The sequence below is a fragment of the Pongo pygmaeus genome, chromosome 3, assembly GCF_028885625.2.
Source record: "Pongo pygmaeus isolate AG05252 chromosome 3, NHGRI_mPonPyg2-v2.0_pri, whole genome shotgun sequence".
Taxonomy (NCBI): domain Eukaryota; kingdom Metazoa; phylum Chordata; class Mammalia; order Primates; family Hominidae; genus Pongo; species Pongo pygmaeus.
The window spans coordinates 27,383,760-27,407,408 of NC_072376.2; the positions used below are offsets into that span (position 1 = coordinate 27,383,760).

The following is a 23,649-nucleotide window of genomic DNA, read 5'->3' on the forward strand; positions in this document are numbered from 1 at the left end:
CCTGCACTGTTTAAAGTACAGGGGATGCAAAGGTAAATAAAACAGACTGTTCTCACTGAGATTTTGTAAGATGGACTATAAAAGGTAAATAGAGAAAAGTTACAATAATTTATTATTGCAATAAATTTCAGAAAGGAAATAAAATGGCATGATGTGCTGGAATTAAGAAATGATGAGAACAGGAAAAGGAGTTGCTTTACCTTATATGGTCAGGACCAGTCTTGGGACCAAGGATTTGAAGCAAAAATTTGATTAAGTCAAGAAGCGAGCTCTTGAAGAAGATCAATATTCCAGGAAAAGAAAGAGAAAGTAAAGGGCTTGATGTAGAAAAGAGTTTAGTTGTTAGAAAAAACAAGAAAACCTGACTAAAGTGGAGTGACTGCACAGGAGCATGAGTATGCAGTGAGTTTACAGATATTATTAAGACCTTATCAAACATGAATAAAAGTTCAAATTTTATTTTTAATGAAATGAGAAGTCAAATGAGGATTCAAACCAGGAAGTTCAGATTTTTAATTTCAGCCAATGCGGTAGTCCAGGTGAAAAATGATGATGTCTTGGATCTGGGAATTGTTAGTGATGACGGACAGAAATAGACAAATACTTGGGTGTATTTTGTCAAGTTGATACATCATCTAATGATTCTCTGGGGGAATTTCATTCATGTCTCAGTGCTCCTTTGTAATTTTTACATCTTCATAATATAGTCAAAGGTTTTACATCACATGCAGAATGATTCAATTTGGATATTCACAGTGTTCTCTGCTTCCGTAACCATTTATTTTCTGGGAAGAATAAAATTATTTAGGAGTAGAGAAAAATATTCATAACCAGCCAACATTGACAGGTAGAATAAAATGATAGGCCAATGGAAGATTTGATTGTTGAAAAGGAATGAAAAGAATTATAAATGAAAATGGCAATATTTCAAAGAGAAGATAAATCAACATTGTATATAATAATGCATGACCTTCAATGTAAGTATAAATAATTTAGCTTTGATATAAAAGATAATATTGGAGAAATACATTTTCACATTGTCTTCTCCCAAAATAAGATAAAAGTCCTAAAATGTAAAATATGTTAGTTCATAGTTCCTTAATGCTTATAGTACACCATTTAAAAGTTCAGCACAGTATTCGAGGCCTTCCAAAAATCTATCCTGCTAACCCTTATTTGTTATTATTTCTAACACATAACTCAAGCTTTTTCTACATTTAATTTTTTCATTATTCTCTGACTACTTCATACATTCTTTTGAGAAGTACTCACCTTTACTACTTCCCTACTTAGAATGTTTCCTCTTTTATTCCAACTCTAAAAATACTACTTCATGTACCACAACAGATATCACCATCTCTATGAAAACTACTCTGAGAGTGACATTGACTTCTTTTGCCTCTGTAATCCCACAGCACTTGCTATAAATCCGTCTAATTTCTATTTAGGTAAATGTATATCTCTGTTGTATCCACTGACTTGCAAACTGTATAAAAACACATACATCATTTACTTTTTTCTTTGTACAATGACTACACAGAACAGCACATTTTGTGTAATAGGTTCCCAAAAATATGTGGCAAATTGAATTAAAATCTTACTTCACATAACCATAATCTAACCCACAAACCACAGCTACTAAATTAATTTATAATCTGGAATGAAAGCAGAAACCATTTTGTTGTACTGTTCTTAGAGTCACTCATTAAGGAAGACTACATTAGTAACTTCATAGAGACTACAGTACAGTTTATATAGCATTCATCCATTTCTTTGGTCTCATGTAATAGTGGGAAGATCACATCCTTCATAAATGTTCATGACCATAATCATCAGCGTCATGTTAGTAACAATAATAGAAGGCATGACAGATGACTTGCTAGCCATTCTCCTTCATTTTCTAAATTAATCCTACAGCACTGGTTTAGCAAGGTAGTTGCTAATTCCATTTTGGAAGGAGAAAATAAAGTTGAGAGGGGTTAAGTGAGTTTCCCAAGAGCACTTAGTTAGAGAATAGCAGAGGGGAGATATAATTCCAGCTCTGTCTGATCCCAGAATACTTGCTGTTTCTCTGTATTACACAGACACAGAGAAAACAAAGCATCATCTTAGAAAAGGGCAGGTCTGCACATTAAGTCTCTGTTGCCTGCTCTAAGAAGCAGAGAGGAGAGCCTGCATGCCCTATATACCTATAAACCTGTGATGTTGGGTAGGTATTAAAAAGGTTTGCTGTTGGCCAACCACTAAGGGGCAGTGATACATAACAATCGGCACCTTGTGGCTCTGAGCAGCGAGTCATGGCAGCTATATAAGTCCATTGCAGAAAAAAGAATTGAATCCCCTTGGTTTTATTTCTCAGTAGAGAACTGGAGCAGAAACAAAGCAAAACACTTTGTCTCCCCCCAGGATCTAGTTATACCTTTTACTAAGACAAACATATCACATTCAATTCTCCGATCTCATTGCTGATGAGAGAGAAGTACATTCAGAGAACCAACTGGAGCATCCAAATATCCCTCACACAAAAATAAGCAGTGGCTTTGTTTACAAATCTCTTTCTTTTCTTTACCACCGTCCTATGCTCATAGAGGCAAGCAAGTTAACTTGTATGAAAACATGTTCTCTTTTTGTTACTGAAGTTTAAGATTTCAAATGGGCTATAATGTCTGAATGCTTAGACCCTAGCAATTAGGGTACTGGTAGTTAATGTCCTTCCAGCTCTGTCAGCTCCAGCTCCTTTACATAATATCCTCAAATATTGCCTTTATGCTGGACAAGGTTGGATGCATAGAAATTGCTATTATAAAGGTTAGAGGGAAAATCCTTGTACTAGAGTTGACATGCTGTATTGATCCATATGAAATCCAACCATTACTGAGACAGATGGGGGAGCTCTGAGACTCTCAATCCAAAAATTGCATCCATTATTGCTGATGCTGCTGTACATGCTGACAATAGCTACAGTCTGAAAAGCAGGGTTTACATGCCTGAAATAAATTGTTTTGATTAGAACCTTTAGGAGAGAAAGTCATAAGGTACAGTTTTATTGACTACTTGCCAAACAACACGGACCCATGCACTGTAAGCTGTTTTGCTCTTGTAAGTCAAGCAACAACTAGGCTTTTATTTTCTAATGTTATGGACTTAGAGTATAATATATCGTCATTTACTTTGAATTATTGCACACATGGCATTTTAGGAAATGGGATTAATTTTCAAGTATTGCTGACTTCTCTTCATATCTTTGCTTATGTATTTGCTTGTTTTCTTATAGCAGGTATACTTTAATTTTGTGTGATAAAATTAGACTGCTTTGATTGTGTGATAATCCATTAAGTGTTATGGCCAACAAAGTGAGTTCAGAAAGCTGCTATTGGGCCCTAAGAAACAAATTGTAAGGAGAATAATTATATAACTAACTATATTAATAATGCCTTTTTTGTTCTTTCCTCTGAAGCTTATTTTTTTTCTGTGCCGAGAGCTTTCTTTTAATCTATTGCTGTTTTTCCAAAACAAAACAATTCAGTGCAATCAACCAAAAAAATTGGACAAATGGTTGTAAAATGCAAAATGAGAAGCCAGCATCCTTGTTGTCTGAAGCTGGACCTGTGTTACTTTATCCCCCACTAAAGCAATTCATCGTGATGTTCTTTTCCCATTGAAATGCATGGAGCTCATTCTTCTTTCTTACATTCTTAGCATGCATATGTGAATTTCAGTGTTGGCTCTTACAGATAGAATAGAGAGTACAGAAAGTTCACTCTAAGTACTACTTATAATGATACAATTCCGGTGTCTGTTATACCTACGTGAAAACAAACATCTTGCCTAGAGAGAACGAGGGGTGCATGTTTTCCATACAACCACTTTTATGAATACATAAAATTAAGTGCATGATAAAAGGAAACTACATGTATTATATAATATATTTTATCATGAGCACTGTATTGCCTGTTTTACATATATTATATACCAAATTTTATGTCTAACTTACTGAAACAAGAAAAATAATAACTAACAAATATAGTGTTGTGCCCATTAAGTGCAAACTTGACTTAATCCGTCTTGTATTTATTAATCCAACTACATCCTAACTTTGTTCAGATTAATTAATCAATTAATAAAATGCAAGTAGAACATGATGACTGCCCTCTAGGATTTTATAATCAATTCAACAGATATGAATCATTGCATTCCATTGTTAGCTAGGAAATGCTAAATGTCAAATGATTATTAAAGCTATGTACTGAGATATCAACAAAGGCTAGATATTGCTAGCTGAATAGAATAATACTTTTTTCTCATACAACAAATGCCTGTTTAAAAAAAGGGCATGTATTAATTAATGTGGCAGCACGAGTATATATAGCTAACATTTGACCAATAGCATTTCAAGGTTTCATAAATTGTTCTTAATATGTGCTGACACCACCAGATTCTAAAATGGTGAGATCCAGGGTCTCAATTTTTAATAACTCATTTGAATGACAAGTTGCCTAGCTTCCAGTTTGTATGCCATAGGAGAGCTAAAGGTAGAATTAAATTTGCTAGAATCTGAACCTTGGATTTAGGGTTAGCATTGAAGTCTGGACCACAAAGTGTATTTTTCAATACCCAGTCTGCATTACCAGGCACCCACAGTAATGCTAATTGCAAGGGTCCTGTCATCTTTCTAAATGACACAGTGTTGCATGAAGTTTTATCACCATTATCATTACAGGATAAATAAAAAAGATTATTACATGAAACTAGTTAACACTTGTCCATATGTCAGAATGGCAGGTGTGTTCATAAGTGGCCCACTTACCTAAACAACTTACTTTATCCATTTACATTCTTCAAGAATTTCAGACCATTGTATGCAGCAGGAATATGTAGTAGTCTCACTGCAATGCAAGAGTTAAATCCTGTCTCTGCTCTTAAGCAGCCAGGAGGGTCATAAGCATTGAAACAAATGGAGCATCATTTATTACCTCTGTCTCCTCTGCTGTGTTTTTGAGAGGAAGTATTGGCACTTACTTTGCAACAGATTTGATCTTCTGTTCTCTGAGGAAATGCTGTCACTGGTATTATTTACTCTCTGAGCAACAAATCCTCATAAATTATAATGGTTCTCCAGACAGCCATTTACAAATTTAATCAGGGATGATTTCCTTGCCTTTTTCAATTATCCCCAAATTATATTCAGGCACTGTCCTGTGCCACATTTATTTCAGAAATACAACTACAACAAGCTTCCAATCTAAAGATATATAGCTGGTAGCCTGTTGAAAAAAAGATGTTATTCCTCCTGCCTAAGAGTCTAAAAGTGCCGCAGGAGATTCTAGGGCACCCTGTGTGCCAACAACCTTTTTTGTTTCCTGTTGACAACACATATCCCCCAAATAACCAATAATCGTAGAATGTGAACATGAACAAGAACCATATCCCAATAGCACAGACTTTGAATACAGAGAGACATGAATTTTTTTTTCTGCCTGCACTATTTACTAGATATGCACCCAAGAGAGTGTCTTAGCTTCTTTAGGACACATTTTCTACAAATGTAAAATCAGATCAACAGAACTCATACAATTATTGATAAAATTAAATGGTATAATGTATATAAGTAATATAGAGATGTCTAGATAGAGTAAATACTCAATAAATCGCAGCTATTATTAATGGCCCAACTCTCCTCTCTTTCTAAATGAAGCAATCAAACCAGAAAGTATTTGCCAAGGATCATATAGAGTTGGGAATAACCTCAGAGTTTAAACATGTGTTTCCACTTTTGCATCACTTTCTATTAAACTCTGTAGTAGTTTATATTATGTGACACTCAAATGTAAATAACTGCCTGGGCACTCTACTCACTGTTTAGTGGAGATCCTACTAATTCTGTGTCATTTCAAGTAAGGACGTAGAGGAATTGTAGAATGTTGCCTCTGGATATATTTTAGGCTCATTTCAAGCTGTTTTTATATTTGGGCATAGTACTGTTGGATACTGATGCAGGATGAAGTTGAGCTGCCTCAAAAATAAAAGCTGAACAGGGCCAAGCCGATGTTAATAAATGTGATGACTACTTTTAATGTGTCAACTTGATGGGAATCATGGGGGGTGTCCAGATATTTGGCTTAGCCGTATTCTGGGTGTGTCTGTGGGGGTGCTTCTGGATAAGAGTTACTTTTGAATCAGTAGATTGAGTAAAAAAAGATTGGTTTCCTCAATGTGGGTGGGCCCGATCCAAATTCCTGAGGGCCTGCATAGAACAAAAGGCATATGAAGAAGGAATTGATCCCTTCTTTTGTAGTGCTGTTTGAATGAGATATCCATCTTGCTCTACCCTCAGGCTGTGACTTAGATTTGGTTTTCAGGCCTTCTGACTCAGCGTGAATTACACCATTAAGGTTTCCTGGGTGTCCAGCTAGCAATGATGTGCAACTTCTCAGTCTCATGTGAGCCAATTCCTCATAATAAATCTCTTTCTACATTTACAACCTATCAGTTATGTCTCTCTGGAGCACCCAAGTACAATAAGCTAAGTAAAGGATCCTGGATCAGGAGGCCAGAGTACAGTAGCCTGAAGAATTGAAGGAATAATATTGTCTTTCACAGGCCACACATAAGGAGGGGGCCACAAGCAGAGAGTTGTATTCGATTTATTTTTGCTTTCATTTTTATAATGACATTTGGGGTCCAATAATGGAAACACCAAAGAAATTGTGTGAACAGGCAGAGACGAAGACTAAGTACACAAAATTACCTATATCTATTTCCTTTCAAATAATTGATAACTAGTCAAAATTACAACAAGCAGACATCAATAATTTCTTTAAAAATTAAGACAATAATTTACAATTTTATTGTCGGTGATAAGCCAGTCTTCTGAGTTACAAGGTTTAGAAAACCAAATAGATAGGCATTTTAAAAATAGGTCCCAATTCAGAAAGTGCTAAAAATGAATAAATTTATGCAAAATAAATTAGTATTAGTTTTAACATGCCACAGTATTATACAGAATCAAATTGAGCAAAATGGTAAAATAATTGCATTCCACTCCTGTGTCATTAGTATTTGCTCTGGGATTACATTATATATTTGATAGATGTAGGAGGTAGATATGGGGGATGGTCCCCAGAGAATCCCTGACCCACCTCACAGTGTTTACATCAGATGCTTTTGTGCAGATGAGGGAAACTGCCCAGGATATTGTCTGCACATGCCTGCAACAGACGGGGGACCCTCCTGGGCACTGGGAGAATGAGGTGGAGACGCAGGAAGTTTGTGTCTTGTGTAGGGGTAAGAGCCTGGCCTCTTCAACTCCTATGTGGTGTCCTGGTATTCAGTCTGTGAGGTGGGAGCCTGTTAACAGAACCCCTTCTTTTTTCACTGAGAGTTTTCTTTTAATAAATTCCCCTCTCTTCACCTTTCAATGTGTCTGCATGCCTAATCTTTCCTGGTCATGTGACAAAAACCCGGTTTTAGCTGAACTGAGGAGCAAAAAAGTTTGCATAATTTTGATCGTATGCCATAGATTACAGGGAAAGAAAGGCAACATTCAGTGATTTCCAAATAAAAAATGATCCAAAATGTACAGACTTTCAAGCTCTAAAGTAATTTAAAATGTTGTATATATGTATTTGTATGTAGGAGCTGAGGAATACTGATAGGTATTGAAAGCAGTGTATTGAAAGATAAGTACTTACATATAATGAGAGCTGAAGTCTCTGAGGCATCCCAATGAATAACGCTTCTCTTCCTTGCCCCGATTTTTTTAATTAAGGTCTAAAACAAAAGGAAAGTGGAAGACAATATATAATCTCTCTCTCTCAGTATTTCTGGGATATATATATATTTCTATAGAAACTTTTGGTTTCATTATGACTCTATCTCATAGACTCTAATTTTTCTAAATTATTATCTATGTTAATATAAATCCTGGAGTGTCTAATATACAATGAACAACAGGAAAAGTGTCAGTGATTTTTAAGTGCAATAATATTGTTACTAGTGAAAGAGATCCAATTTACCCTAAGTTACTGGTGGCCTATCCTTATGAGTCCATAGCAACTTGAGTCCTCGCTTCCTCAGAAGAAAGAACTGGACTGAGGGGCATAAAGCAAAAAAAAGAGACCTAGGCAAGTTCTAGAGGAGGAATAGAAGTTTATTTAGAAAGTCCTCAGAACAGAAAAGAAAGGAAGGTGCATTTGGAAGAGATTCAAGCAGGCACGTGAAGGTTAAAGAGAGAAGGTCAAGTGCCTCATTTAACCGTGATCCTAGAACTTTTATAAGCTTGTCTCTCTCGCATGATTCTTCTCCTAGGGTGGGCTTTCCGTATGCCCAGCGCTTTCCTTACCCTTCAGAAGTGAGCACAAGCCTTGTGTTTAGGGAGTTATATTCATGCCCATCTGAAGCTTTCTTCCCTTTTCTGGGAGAATGTGCCCCGGAAGATCATACTTCACCATTTTTATCTCTTAACACGCATTCCCAGGAAGTTGTTTCTCCCTGGGTGCTGCTTTCAATGAACATTTTGATGTTAACAGGTGCCGACCATCAGGAAATGGCCTCTCCCTGGTGCTGTGGAATTATTTTTAGAGAGGCAATGTGAAATTTGCCGAACCATCACCTGGCATTTCTAGTGGGTAGGAGGGGAGAGCCCTCTCCTGCCCCACTCATGCCTAACTACCTGTATCAATATTTCAGTAATTTAATCCAATAAGAGCTAGCGTTCTCTTCTGATATTTTGCTCTCTCAAAGTCTATGGTACAACGATGTTGATTATCTTCAACATCGTGTCCATTTCTCAATTATCTTAATAATTACGTATTTATTGCCCATACAGCATTTACATTGCATTGGTAGTCTTCCCAGGTAACATGAATGTGTCACTTTTGTTCAGCTTTAATGAGCTTTACATATAATATAAAAGATAATTTCTGACCAGGCGAGGTGGCTCATGCTTGTAATCCCAGCACTTTGGAAGGTCAAGGTGGGTGGATTGCCTGAGCTCAGGAGTTCAAGACCAGCCTGGCCAACATGGTGCAACCGTGTCTCTACTAAAAATACAAAAAAATTACCTGGGCGTGGTGGCATGCACCTGTAATCCCAGCTACATGGGAGACTGAAGCAGGGAAATTGCTTGAACCAGGGAGGTGGAGGTTGCAGTGAGCCGAGATCTAGCCACTGCACTCCAGCCTGGGTGACAGCGAGAGTCCATCTCAAAAAAAAAAAAAGTTGATTTCTGTATCTGTCATGCTCTTGCAACTTAATACTACAAAACCACAAGTTTAGTAAACCCTAAATGCTTCACCTTTCTATTCAGTTTTATACATTTCATTCACATTTACAAGTGACCCTGTCCATCCCTCAGCAAATATTATGAGATAAGCCTCCTATCCCAGCATTATTTTTTAACAGAATCCAAATGTTATTGCCTCTATTCAAAATCTTAGCTGAGGAATAAATGGAGTTTCATTGCAACTATTCTCAGAAAAGCACCATAGACTTCCCTCACTGCCTTGTGAACTCCTTTGTCTCCCATTTCCTCAACCCATCAAACACCTTAGACAAGCAAAGGCCCTTAAAGACAGGCTACAGGAACAATTTTGAAATGTGACATCTAGGTTGCATATCCAAGTCCTTCTCTTGGCATATGCCTAGCATAGCAGACAATGGAATCTGGAGTTAAATGACTAGCTGTTAAACATTTAATAACAATAGCTCAAGCATTTGTTAATTGTCTTCTTCTTTTGTAACACAGTTAAAAGAATGCCCAAGTGAGAAGGTAATACAAAATGGCTAATATCCTATCAATATTTATTCTACCAGTCTAACTGGGACCACAAGGTTGAAACAAAATATTCGGACAGTTCATCTCCTTAATTCCAAATATGAATATCTTTAAATCTCTCAAGAGATGATTGTTACTATTATTATTATCTTTTAAATTTCCATTGATAATAATAATAGTAGTAATGCTTCCAATAGGGTAAAATAAGGATTGCTTTCTGACTTAATATTCACTCTTGCCCATGAGAGAAGTAACTTTTCCCATGGGTGATATTGAGAGAAGATAATAAGTGTGAGTGACCCAGCCTTTTCGTCACTGGAATATGCCTACTAGCAAAAAGCACATACTCTCTGCATCACATTCCTTAGGTCCTTAAAAGAGCAGGACCCCATTGAGACGTCTTGTAAGTTCCCAGCAATACTTGGAACTGGGTGAGCAAGTTCAACTTCAGGCTATAGTCTGAGCTAGCCAACATGGCTAATAGACTGAAAGACACATTCTCTAATTTAGGTGCTATCAGTATTCTCGATGCTCTTTTGATCTCTATCTGTCTGATCCCTGTGTTTCTTAACTGGTTCCCAACTTGGGCAGAAAAAAAAAGATGCTATTAATTATTCCCTCTTCAAGTTGCAGCAATAGATCACATTTATTGATGTTTCATGTATTTGAATTTTATACATTTATATTGTTCATAAATGCCACTGAATTACAATTTAGTGTTTCACAAACAATTATTTACCTCTATAGCAAAGTTATAGTTTTCATTATATTTATAATGGCTTTATGAATTTTCATTACTTAGACACAATTAAGCATTAGTAAAATCTCAAGCAATGATCGTAGATAGAAGACTTAAGTGACAACAAACAGTAAGAAATGTGGAAGAAATCAACTCAAATAAAATCTAGATTTGCTGGAGGATTTGGAAGCAATGATTGTAAATTGCCTTTGTGTGTGTGTGTGTTTTAATTATCTCCACCTCTAGGAGATCACAGTACCACCAGATTTTTAGTGAAAGAGTTCCAAGTTTTTCAGCCTTTAAATATTATTGGAGATTTTCCAGTTTGTCTTTATTTTCCTAGAATAGCATAGAATCATCACCCTGGTATTTCCTCAATTCATCATAAATTTAGTTATATAGTCAAAGTATCTTCTGAATAACATATCAGTGCCAGAATGTGTCTAGATATAAACCAGAGTCAAAGGATCTTTAATATGCCTTTGTTTAATACACACATAAATGAATCACCAGGGAGTAAACTGATTTCCGTAATTGTCCATAGCCATGAATTATAACTCTTCCTCAAGAATATATATTTAGTGTATGTATTTTGGCTTTCCACTTTTAACTCTTTAATTGTATTTAATTATATTTGGTACATTGTATTTTACATTTAAACTAAACTTCACTGTCATCCCTCCACCCAAAGTCATGAGAAAAATGATAGAGAGAAGAATTTTCAGATTCCCTTGCCTCCCAGTTGTATTTTCTGTCCTTCAAATATAAAGTGATATGTTATCTGTAGGCCAAGTGCTTTGAGTTCATTTTCCACTTATGAAAATCCAAGCATGCAAATATCCCTGTGCTCTCAGAAATACAAGCTCAATTTAAGCTATGTCACTGAGGAACAAAGGCAATTAAATTAGCCTTCCCTCTTCTCCTCGATGCCTTTCTTCTGACCCTTCCACTCTACTGATAATTTGTCTCAAAAACCATGTCAGGAGAGCTCAAGATCAAACTCATATGCTACTCACCATTATAAGCCTCACTTGACCTCTGGAAAAAAAGGCTTAGATAAGACTGATTTTTCTCATTTACCTCCCACTCTGATGAAAACTTTTCTCATGAGCTCGGGATCTCTGTTGACACTGATGTTATCTCACCTAAAACTTAAATTTTCATTTCCACTTTAAAAGTCATTGAGGTGACCTTCTCTATGGAAGCATAGTGATTAGAACAAATAAGTGTGCCTAATATTATCTTCCATTTACTTTTTTGCTGATAGTTTTTCTGGTTCATCTTAGAATTTTAAAGTTGGATGGAATCTTAGCAGAGAGAGTAGATAAATTGTGTCTTTCCATGACTAACATGTAACCATTTGGTGACCACCACAGATTCAGTGAAGACCTTAAATGAGAAAGTTAGCAAAGTAGGATCTGAGAATGGTACCTATGTTATCTGATTAAGATAGTAAAACAAGGGGAGGAATTACATTTTAAAATCCAGAGTTGTAATCATGAATAATTTTAGAATTTTATTTGGAGTGTTCTGCACTTACAAAAGATTGTAGTCCAGGTTCTGTGTAAAAACTATTACATGAACTAGGTAAAGTTAGAGCCAGCCCATACCAATGTGACTTACACACATCAGGATTTGATGGCTGATTCATTCATCAACATTTTTGATGTGATTTATTTTTTTGTCTTTCCTAAATATTTTTATGACTTAGTCTTGCTCTGTATCCCAGTCATCTGAGAGTACTTGCATGTCTACTCTGATAACTGAGAAACAGTTATAAAATAGAAGAAATATAATTAAACCCACCAAGACAGATTTATTCATTGCCAAACTATGTAGACAAATACACAAAAATTAGATATGCATAAGATTGTTATTCTGGTGGATTTATGAATGAGAAACTGGTTATCTTTATATATAATTTTATCTAATTTTTTTTCTTTTTAAGAAAAACAGAGGTACTATCCCTTGGGTGATCACGGAAAACCATAGTTAATGCTGAGAATCCATATTCATACCATGGGAAAAAAAATTGAATAAAGTTCTAACTGTTGCTCTGAGTGGGATCAAGGAATGCTGAAATGCTTAACTGTCACTTTTTTTAAACCTTTTTCAGCCAACCTGTGCAAAATATCAGGAAGAAATGTCAACCTAGAGACACTGTCCTTCAGACTATAGCAAAGTACAGGCATCTGGTAAATGTATTTCAAGCCCCATGGGGAATCACTTTAGGCATTGGCACTTTATATTTTTGCACATATGCTAAAGGCTAAATGTTAAATGAAATTCATGCAGGTATTTGTTTATACGTATACAACGATCTAAATTATTTGGGAAAAGATGAAGCTGAATCAAATATAGAGAGCCATAACACATATTTAATGCTGTGACAAGGGATAAGTACTGGCCTCCTTAGCAGAATCAGACTACCATGTTGAACCTATTCTCCCCTTGCAGCTCAAAGGGGCTGTTCCTAGTGGGGGTAGGGATGGATAACAGCTCTGCTAACTGCACACAGTAGAAGGAGGAACATACCAAACTCTTCTGCTCTGTCTTCTGAAGAGGCCATTCTTTCAAGCAGTAGCTTTAGCAATTCACTTCGATTTGGAAGAAATTAGTTTCTGTCACTTGACTATCCCAGTCTCAGAAATACCTTCAGCTTGTCAATGGGAAAGGTCCATTTGGGGTGCACTCACTGCATAAAGGAGGTTTTACAGTCACAGGAGATCCTTACCTTTCGATAGAACTACTTTCCCACCTTTCCTTTCCTAGGTAATTCCCAAGCTCTCTCTCACAGTTGCATTGTTTGAAAACCATTACTTTTAGTAACGGTGGGAGGATTGTGATCTAAGACTTGACTGCAACCATTTCAAAGCGCTAAATGTAGTGGTAATGTCACCTTAGTGACTAGAGAAACACCAACTGAATTGAAATGTTCTCTTGTTAATGGAAAAAAAATAAAACAAAAAAAACACTGCAACTTCAGGGAGAGGGGGCAACAATGACTCTCACAATGCCCAGAACAGCAGGGAGCTATCCTGTACATACAAGTGAAATAATCATGCCTTGGTCATATTGGGATGAATTTCTATTAAGGGTTGATGTAGGTCTTTATGCTGCAGGCTACTGGGCTCTTAAGAGGAATAAAAATGACTCCCTGGGAATCCTGGGTACCATTAGACAAAGGATATCTAAATGGCCTAGGGTGAGAATATAACACATTTCCTTATATGTCAGAACAGAATCAGAATTTGATATTAACCTCAAAATGGCACTAATTCAGAAACCCATTTTTTAATCAACTTGGCTATTTCCATATGTCTATTTTTAAATTTCTTGCCTGTCACCAGAATTTGAAGTTACTTTGACAAGAGTACTATTTTAGGATTCTACATCTAGTCCCTCCCTGTGCTTTTGTGTTTTCTGTCTTTTTAATATCAATTATAATCCCCACTAGATATAAGAATAGGTATGCCAGCTCATGTCTTTGCAGTTAGAATTCAGGAAATGCTGACGATATCTTATAAATATATAATTCATATCATTCTTTAATTAATTGTGACCTCATAATTACAACAGTAGCTTACATGACTTTAGATCAAAAATCAGTATTCTGGAGAGATCATGTATTTTGCTACCGTGGCATAGACGCTTTACCTATTCAAGGAATATTAATCAATAGTGTCAGAAGTATATATGTCATCTTTTATGGGAGATAAAAGATGACATGACACTGGCTAACATGAGGCAGATAATATCTTTTAACTTAAACTATGAATTTTCAAATAATAATAAATGGTATGCTACTATTATCTAATTCGGAAAGGAAAAATATCCTCCCCTTCTTTTTTTAAAAAAAATACTAAATCTCAGAGCGTCATTTAAGGACTGAGGGCTCTATCCCTTACTGAAAAATCCCTTCCCATACGTTACTGTCTGTCTAATTCTGAAACAAGTCAGCTTTTAAATTGCTTTGTCAAGGGAGTAAATTTCTGCACATACATTCAGCTGCACATTAAGTTCAATAGCAGTTATTTTCAGATGAGTAGTTTACTAAAGTTGCACCAACTATCCAATTTTATAAAGATATATAGGTAAACTTTTTAATTTTTTTAAATTTATGGGATCTTGGGATAAATAATTGCTGAGTTATAAGACTCACAATAGCTATGTTTCAGATTTATAGAATATGCGTATATCTTTCAGAATGCAGAAGTTTTGCACAGTGTGATATGCGCTTTGGGCATGGATCAAAAAGAATTTCCAAATTCTATATTGGCATGTGGAAGGGGAGGGTGAATTATTAGTGATATTGAGGTATTAATTATTCAGTCTTACTGCCATGCATTATGAATAATGTACATGGCATTCAACAGCAGAACAGCAGTTCCCATCAGTATGCAATGGTCTATAAACATATATTGGGACACCAGAGCATTAGTACTGTAATTAATTGGTCCTGGATCTTAGTATGAAGACTTCATCTTCATCAGGATTAGTAGGACAGGCCTTTGTTTTCATATACCTCTGGTGTTGACTCAGCGGGTAGCATGAGATGAAACAAAGTTATGCTTGGCAAACTGGATTAATTCTGTTGGGAAATAGAGCTTAGAAAATAAACTGTGATATGCAGCAAACTAAGGTAGAGAAAAAGAGGTAGAGAATATTTCTTTCTTTTTTTTATTTTTGTTTTTTAGTTCTTGTTTCCCTCCCTCCCTTCCTTCCTTCCTTCCTCCCTCCCTTCCTTCCTTCCTTTTTCCTTCCCATCCTTCCTTCCTTTCTTCCTTCCTACCTTCCTTCCTTCTTTTTCCTTCCTTCCTTCTTTTCTTTCTTCCTTCCTGTCTTCTTTTCTCTCTCCCTTCCTTTCTCTTTTTCTTTCTTCCTTCTTACTTTTAACCAGTAAATGCTTGCCAGTGTTTATTCAGCACCGGAGGACAATAGATTGTAATGACTGCAAACTTAGATTCTGACCAATTCAGACCTCAGTTCAAATGCAAGCTCTGGGATTCAAGAAAAGTTATTTATCTAATAATTTTTTCATGGAAAAAGTGGTGAAAATAATATCTAAAGTAATAGTTTAATACAAAGACTAAATTAAATAATTTTTCAGAACAAAATACTGATTAAGATAATCACTACTGTTAGTGAGGATGCATCTTAGTTTCTACACAGCATGCCAGGTACGATGAGCACATCTGGAAATACAATATGCCTTAAAAAAAAATCAATTTGGGGTTAAAAATAAATAGCAAAATTTTATAGAAGTTAATTAAAATGTATTAAAAGCCTATGAATATATGGTGAAATAGTTTTTATTTCTGCCTTAGTCCATTGGCACAAATAGAAGAAAGATGGATAAGAAGAAACTTTAACTGCTTCCTGAAAAGATAGCACACAGCAGGAGTTTATGACTCCCTCCTCAAAACTCAGTGCTGGGGAAATTAAAGGCAGGCGGGAAACATGCACTCTAAGAACTAATCAATCAAACAATAACAATAATAGTAACTAAGCAACAACACAAGACATCCACGGGAAGATCAGATGTTGTTTTGGACTTGTGTGCTTAGGCAGAACACGGCTGTCATCTAAAAAATACTGTCCCTGGAACCTACAGAGAGGTTAGAGAAAATGTTTTAAATTTTATTCCTGCATAGGCTCCTGGCAACACTGTTTCTTCATAAGAAAACCCCAAGCAGTAGCTTAGGCCATCTGTGCTAGTGTCTTGAGGTTTTATCAGTGCATTTAAGAAGCCTGGCAGGGGTGAGAAGTTGGAGAAAACAGTTGTCAACTGAGTACTCCTTGGGCATTATTTTAAGACTGTAAGATTTTTCTGAAGGACTGACATAACATAGTAATAATCAAACTGGCTGAGACTGTCAGAAAAAAATGGTCTGACTTTGCAGCCTTACTCAATGAATATTAGCAGATTATATCTGATAACCTTAAGGCAACTTGAGTTCAGAGGCCAAAACCTAGATATCTGAGAAGGACAAACACTCTAAAAGACCTTGGCAAACACAAACATGAAGCTGAATTATTGCAACAGGCAATCATTTTAAATAGGAAAATAAAGATATTAGCAGTAACTAACAATTTGAAATATCACATATGAAACTGTAATGGGTGAAATAACAGAAAAATATATACAGCTCATAATAGTAAAGATGCAGTAAAGAGGAAATTGGTAGATTGGAATATCAGATTGAGAAACTCCCAGATGGCCGAAGGAAGTCTTGAAAATATAAAAGGAAGGAAGCTTAAACATATAAGATAAATAACTAATACATATCACAATGGCCTAGTAATTAGAACAGTACAGCTTGGCTGAATGACAGATAAATAGATTGAATTAAGGCTTTAGAGGTAGAACTATGTGTATAGGAATATAAAATACTATAAATATGTTACTATGAATCAAAAGGACAATAATACATTGTTCAATCTATAAAAATTGGTTCATAATATGAAAAAACCTAAAACTATATCTCTATATAATACCAAATTGACTCCAATTGGATTAATTACAGAAAAGTGAAAGGAAAAGCTACAAAGTTAGTAGAAGGAAATGTAGAAAATATCTCTAACCTAGGGAGAAAAAAATTCGTATATAAAACTTCTCACCAACATCTAAAAGAGGATTAATTGAATTACATCATAATTAACAATTTCTGTTAGTGAACGGCACTATAAACAAAACTATCAGAAGGATGACAGAATGGGAGATGATTATATTTACATATTTAAAATTGGCAAAGAATAAATATACAAAAAACATGTAACAAGGAGATTTTGAAAATCAACAAAAATTACATAATAATTCCAACAAGCAAATGAGCAAAGGTTAGAAAGTGTCATTTACAGAAGAGAAAGACTTAAGTGCTAATAAGCATATGAAGAGATGCACATGTCATTTGAAATAAAAATCATGCAAATGAAAGCAACAATGAAATATTAGCTTATACCTATTTCTCTGGCAAAACTTTAAAAACAGATTCATTCTAGGTATGTGCATACACACTAGAATACAGCAACTTTCAAGCACTGGTGGTGTTACTATAGACTACAGAATCCATTCTGGATAACAACCAGTTAATACAAAGTCAAATAACTCTTATGCATACATTTTGTTCAGGGAAGTCTGTTCCTGGGAATATATAGTGCAGAATTTCTTACACAGGTCCAGAAGGGGTCATTTATTAGGACGTTCAATACATAGCATAATGAGATAGTAAAGAGTTACTGGCAACCTGGGTGTCCATCACTTGGAAAGCAGGTGGCGAAGTATAGTGGATACACAACATATAGCAATTAAAAGAAAAAAACACACAAAGACACACATTCACATAACAGAGCATGGCTGGATCTTATAAATACAGCTCTAAGTAACAAAAAAAGCAAAAAAAAGGATCATACGAAGCACCTTATTATTTATTTAAATTAAAAATATTTGCATGTAATCTATATACATTTTTTAAAAACACATAAATGTAAATGCATACTAAATATATTTGAATTGTTGTTTCTGAGGAGGAATGGAAGAAAAACACCTACGAATAGAGAAGAAAGGAAGGAAAGGACAGGAAGAAGGATGTTTGAGGGAGGGAGAGAAGGAGGAATAAAGAAAGAGAGGGTAATTGAATGAACCAACAATGATAAAATACCATGAATAGTATGATTCATTCAACTCTCTGGATTTGAGGTTTTAAACAAAGGGATTAATAATGTGTAAGAAAATACCTTTTCCTTAGGAGAAAGATGCGAACACATAAAAATATATGTCCTATTTTGTATAACTGCATTCCAGAATTATATACACATAAACAAAGTAAATAAGAAAGTAGGAAAAAAGATAATATAATACATTTTTTTTTTTATTCCATAGTTTTACAACTTTGGCATAATTTGTGTGACATACAATAGCATAGAGTCTGACCATTACTATATGTTCAATGGACATTCGTTAAGCCATCTGTGCCATAATTAGTAAAAAAAAGAAAGAGAAATATATTTATTTCTACTTTTGAAAAAGATTGAATAAAATAGACCATATTTACATTCCCATGTGAAACAGCTAAAAAATATCGAAACCCTAGTTTTTAAGATACTGAACAGACAAGGAAAGACAGAAAACAATGTGAGCTCCAAGATGGCCCAGCCTATAGCCTAAAGTTTCTAGGCTGTGGTGGAAGGAGGAGAAAACTAGTGGAGCCTGTTAGACTTTCTGAGTTGAGGAGAGGATGCCAGGCATCTTTGGAAGCCAATGTGACTAGGGTTTCCAGAACAGAAGGGGAGAGAAAGCTGCAAAGATATGTATAAACACCCTTTCTCCCCTTCCCTTACACCTCGTATGCAGTATTGATCAGTGCAGATACACGAGGAAACTACCTGAGGCCAGAGCAGAACCACTAGAAAACTTTAGCGATTTAGGAACAGATTATGCAGAGCCTGGAATAATACCTGTTCCCGCTAATCAGCCTGGAGAAATTTCATAATTCATAGCTATTGGGTAGAATACTGGAAAAAAAAAAAAGTCTTGTCTCTATAGTGAGAAAGAGTTATTCCTAGGCCAAATACTGCTTTGATCCTAGCTAACAAACCTTAAAAGCAAGAATTGAAAAATCAAACTCTTTTTGTATAACTTAACTGCATCTCAGAACAAAGTTCAAGAAACAGGAAAATAAGACACATAATGAGGAGAAAAATTAATCATTTGAAACTACATCAGAACTGTCACAGATTTTACAATTAGCAGAAAAGTACCTTAAAAAACAGTTATTAAAACTGCATTCTATGAGTTTAAAAAGTTAAGTAGAGGCATATACTACCTTTCAGAGATGAAAACACAATGTATGAGATGAAAACATACTAGATGGAAATAATGGCAGATAAACATTGAAGAAGAAAATAATTGGTAAAGTTTAAAAACTATGATAGTAACTTCATAAAAAGACACTGCGAGAAATACATAATTTTAAAAGTAAAAAAGCATAAGTGAGCTATGGGGCAATAGAAGTTTCCATCTATTCTCTATTCCTAATTTGCTGAAAGTTGTTACAAGACATGTTAGATTTTTTCAAGTACTCTTTCTGCATCTATTGAGAGGATCATTGGTTTTTAATGTTTAGTTTGTCAATTATTGTGAACTGTATTCATAGGTTTTTATTGCAAAATCAATGTTGCATTCCTGGGATAATTTTTTTTCACACTTGGTCAAGAGTTATAATCTTTATTCACTATGTACAGTTGGATTTGATTTGCTAAATTTTATTTAGAATTTTCATGTCTAAATGCATGAAGGGTATCTGTAGATTTCTTTTTTTACAGTCTTTTTTCTAGTTTTATCATCAGGGTAATGCTGGCCTCATAGAATGTGTTAGAAAGTATGCCCTCATCTTCAATTTTCTGAAAGAGTTATGTAAAATTGGTTTTACGTCTTTAAATGTTTGTAGAAATTATAAAGAAAGCCATTTAAGTCTGGAGTTTTCTTTGTGACAATGTTTTGAACTACAAATTCAGTTACCTTAATACATTTAAGGCTATTCATGTTATCTCTTTCTAAGTGAGCTTTGGAAGTTTGTGTCTTTCATGGGATTTGTACCACTCTGTAAAGATGTTGAATATATAGCCATAAATTGTTCATAATATTCTGTTATATTTCTTTTAGTATCTTTAGAACATGGAAGCATGATCCTGCTCTCATTCTTAAGATCAGTAATTTGTGTCTTCTGTATTTGTTTTTCTGAACAGTCTGGCTAGATGTTTATCAATTTTATTTATCTCAATGAACCAGCCTTAATTTAATTTTCTGTATTATTTTTCTGTTTTCTATTTCATAATCCAAAAATAACAAGTTGATAACTTATTTATCAAATTTAAAACTTATTCTCTTTGAAAACATTGATAAAAGTGAAATACAGTACATACATCAAAAGGAAATATTTGGAAATCACATATGTAATGAAGAACTTACATCTAGTATATATAAAAAATTATAAAACTTCAGTAATAACACAACAACAACAAACATAAAATTTGAAATAGACCAAAAAAATGGATAGTTTGCGACAGTATTTATGGATAGCAAATAAGCACGTGAAGATATCTCCAACATCATTAGTCATCAGGGAAACACACAATGAAATAAGCCTACACACATATTAGAATGGCTAGATTAAAAAGGCTATGTAGTGGCAGGGCGCAGTGGCTCACACCTGTAATCCCAGCTCTTTGGGAGGCCGAGGCGGGCAGATCGCAAGATCAGGAGATCAAGACTATTCTGGCTAACACGGTGAAACCCCGTCTCTCCTAAAAATACAAAAAATTAGCTGGGCGTGGTGGCGGGCACCTGTAGTCCCAGCTACTAGGGAGGCTGAGGCAGGAGAATGGCATGAACCTGGGAGGCGGAGCTTACAGTGAGCTGAGATCGCGCCACTGCGCTCCAGCCTGGGCGACACAGCGAGACTCAGTCTCAAAAAATAAATAAATAAAAATAAATAAAAAAAATTAAAAAGGCTACCTATACCAAGTATTGATGAAGATGAAAAGAAAATGGAATTTCTATATACATCTAGTGAAAATGTAAAATATTACATCCATTTTGGAAAAGAGTTTTGCAGTTTCTTAAAATGTTAAATGTTCACGATCGTAGAAAGTGGCCATTCTACCCCTACGGGAGTAGGAAGTGTAAGTCTCCACACACAGTTGCACATAGATGTTCACAGTCTTTTTAGTTTTAAAAAGCAAAAACTAGAAACAACCCAAATGTCCATTAACAGCTAAATGTATAAAGAGATATTGGTATAGCCATAAAAGAAAATACAACTCGGCAATAAAAGGATGAATAATTGATACTTGTAACAAAATGGACAAATTTCAAAATTATTATGTGGAGTGAAAGAAGTCTGAGAAAAAAAGAATTTATATTGTAAGGTCACATTTATATAAAACTTGGAAAAGGCACACTAATTTATCATGGCTTAAACCCGCCAGAGGTTACCTGCGGGTAGAGAGAAGCTGTTGGTAGGGGTGGTAAATGGGTGGGAGAAACAGGAGGGTGAATCACAAAGGAAAATGAGGAGACTTTGGGGAGTGATCAATATGTCCATTATTTTGATTTTCATGATGGGTTAGTGGGTGTACAGTCAGTCCTTCATATCCACAGGTTTCACATCCACAGATTCAACCAACCATTGATTAAAACTGTTTGAAAACAAATATAAAATTACAATACAAAACTAAAAATTACACAAATAAAAAATATAACAACTTTTACATTGTATTAGCTATTACATGTAATCTAGAGATAGCAAATTATTAGCTATTATATGTAATTATTAGCTATTATTTTTAATCTAGACATATATGAGAGGATGTGTGAGTTAGATGCAAATATTACATAATTTTATATCAGGAACTTGAACATCTGTGGATTTTGGTTTATTTGTGGAAATCCTGGAACCAATTTCCCCATGGATACTGTGGGATTACTGTATATATTAGCAAATTGTACCTTTAAATGTGTGTCATATATTGTATGTTAATTATAACTCAATAAAGCTGTATTTTTAAAAAATGCTTAGCAAAGATATAGAAATACACTTGAAGAAAATCACCCCACCGTGTAAAGACGGAACTTAATTGAACATACAAATTCACAGTTAAAACCAAAACAACAGCTGGGTGTGGTGGCTCACACCTGTAATCCCAGACTTTGGGAGGCTGAGGTTGGAGGATCGCTTGATCCCGGGATGTCGAGGCTGCAGTGAGCCGTGATTGTGCCACTGCACTCCAGCCTGGGTGACAGAGTGAAAACCTGTCTCAAACAAAACAAAACAAACACAATAAAACCTGAGTGATGTGCCTGACTACAGTTCAGCATAGGCATGGTATGTACCCTTATTAGCTTTTCCAGATAGTGAACATCAGGGTAAAATGTTTTGACCTAAAGTGATTTTTTTTTAACCTGTTATTCTCACTTACTGAAGCCATTAAGCCAGGGGTCCCCAGTCGCGGACCGCTACCAGTCCATGACCTGTAAGGCACCAGGCGGCACAGCAGGAGGTGAGTGGTGGGTGAGCTAGCATTATTACCTGAGCTCCCCACCCCCTTTCAGAAAGTCATGGCATTAGATTCTCACAGGAGACGGAACCCTATTGTTAACTGAGCATGCGAGAGATCTAATGTTCACTCCTCATTTGTGGAAAAATTATCTTCCACAAAATCGGGCCCCTCTCACTAAAAAGGTTGGGGACCACTGCCTTAAGCCATAGGCATAGACTCTTCGAATGTATCAGATAAGGCTCATTCTTCATAAGCAATAATTATATTATTTTCAATGTCATTAATTGTAAAAATAAGGTAATTTTAGGTATGTTTCTGCCTCCTATTTTCAGGTAGAAAATTCAACTTTGGCTATGGTCAGCAGCAAAAAAATAAAAAATAAAAAATAAGTTAACATAAATAGTTCCCTGTAGTTTTTGATCATCAGTGTGTGCTGCTTCCCTCTAGGAGACCCACAGGTTCATTTCACATGGTTCTCTCAGTTTCCTCTGTCCTGATGCCTCTCTGCCTTATAAATCTTTACCAGAGCTGGCAACCATAAAATGTTTCCACTTCGAGTTTCTGATTCTTTTCTGGAAAACTTCTTCAAAGTGGATTAAATATCACCATTGATTGTCCTAACACAGATCTATACCACAGTTTGCTTTCTCTGTTCCCCCAATTCTCTTGTTGGCCTGGAAGAAACTCTTTCTGTCCATGTCTCCTTCTACCTCTTCTTCCTTCAGGGAAGCGAGACTGATTTCTTCAGTAGTTTTGGTTTTAGAAAACAAATGCCAAACAAAGAGAGGGTCCCGGAAACAAATTCTGCTTTTTCTTCCTGCCAAAATTACCAATGTTAGGAAAAGGAGGCTCAAAACGGTATTATCTACAGGACAGAAGAAAAAAACAAAAGGAAGAATTCAAGGTGAAACAGCTACATTGATGCCTGAAACCTTTCATGTGGACAAAAGTTTTAATTTCTGAAGCTTTTTCATGGGATTTGCTAAAATATTTTCAGTAGTCCAATTCAATGAACAAACAGTGAAGGCTGCCCATGTCTTACAAAACAATGCACTTGCATTTCATCATGAGCAAG

General features: G+C 35.4%; 1 long non-coding RNA gene across 1 annotated transcript in view; it reads right to left on the reverse strand.

The window, feature by feature from the left end:
- Nucleotides 1-432: 432 nt before the first annotated feature.
- Nucleotides 433-23,649, reverse strand: part of LOC129035201 (uncharacterized) — a 46,123-nt gene continuing 22,906 nt past the window's right edge. The window contains exons 5-6 of the long non-coding RNA XR_008502138.2: nucleotides 7,692-7,770; nucleotides 433-785 (exon numbers count right to left, since the gene is read on the reverse strand). This is a non-coding gene — a long non-coding RNA (uncharacterized LOC129035201). The remainder of the gene's footprint in view (nucleotides 786-7,691; nucleotides 7,771-23,649) is intronic.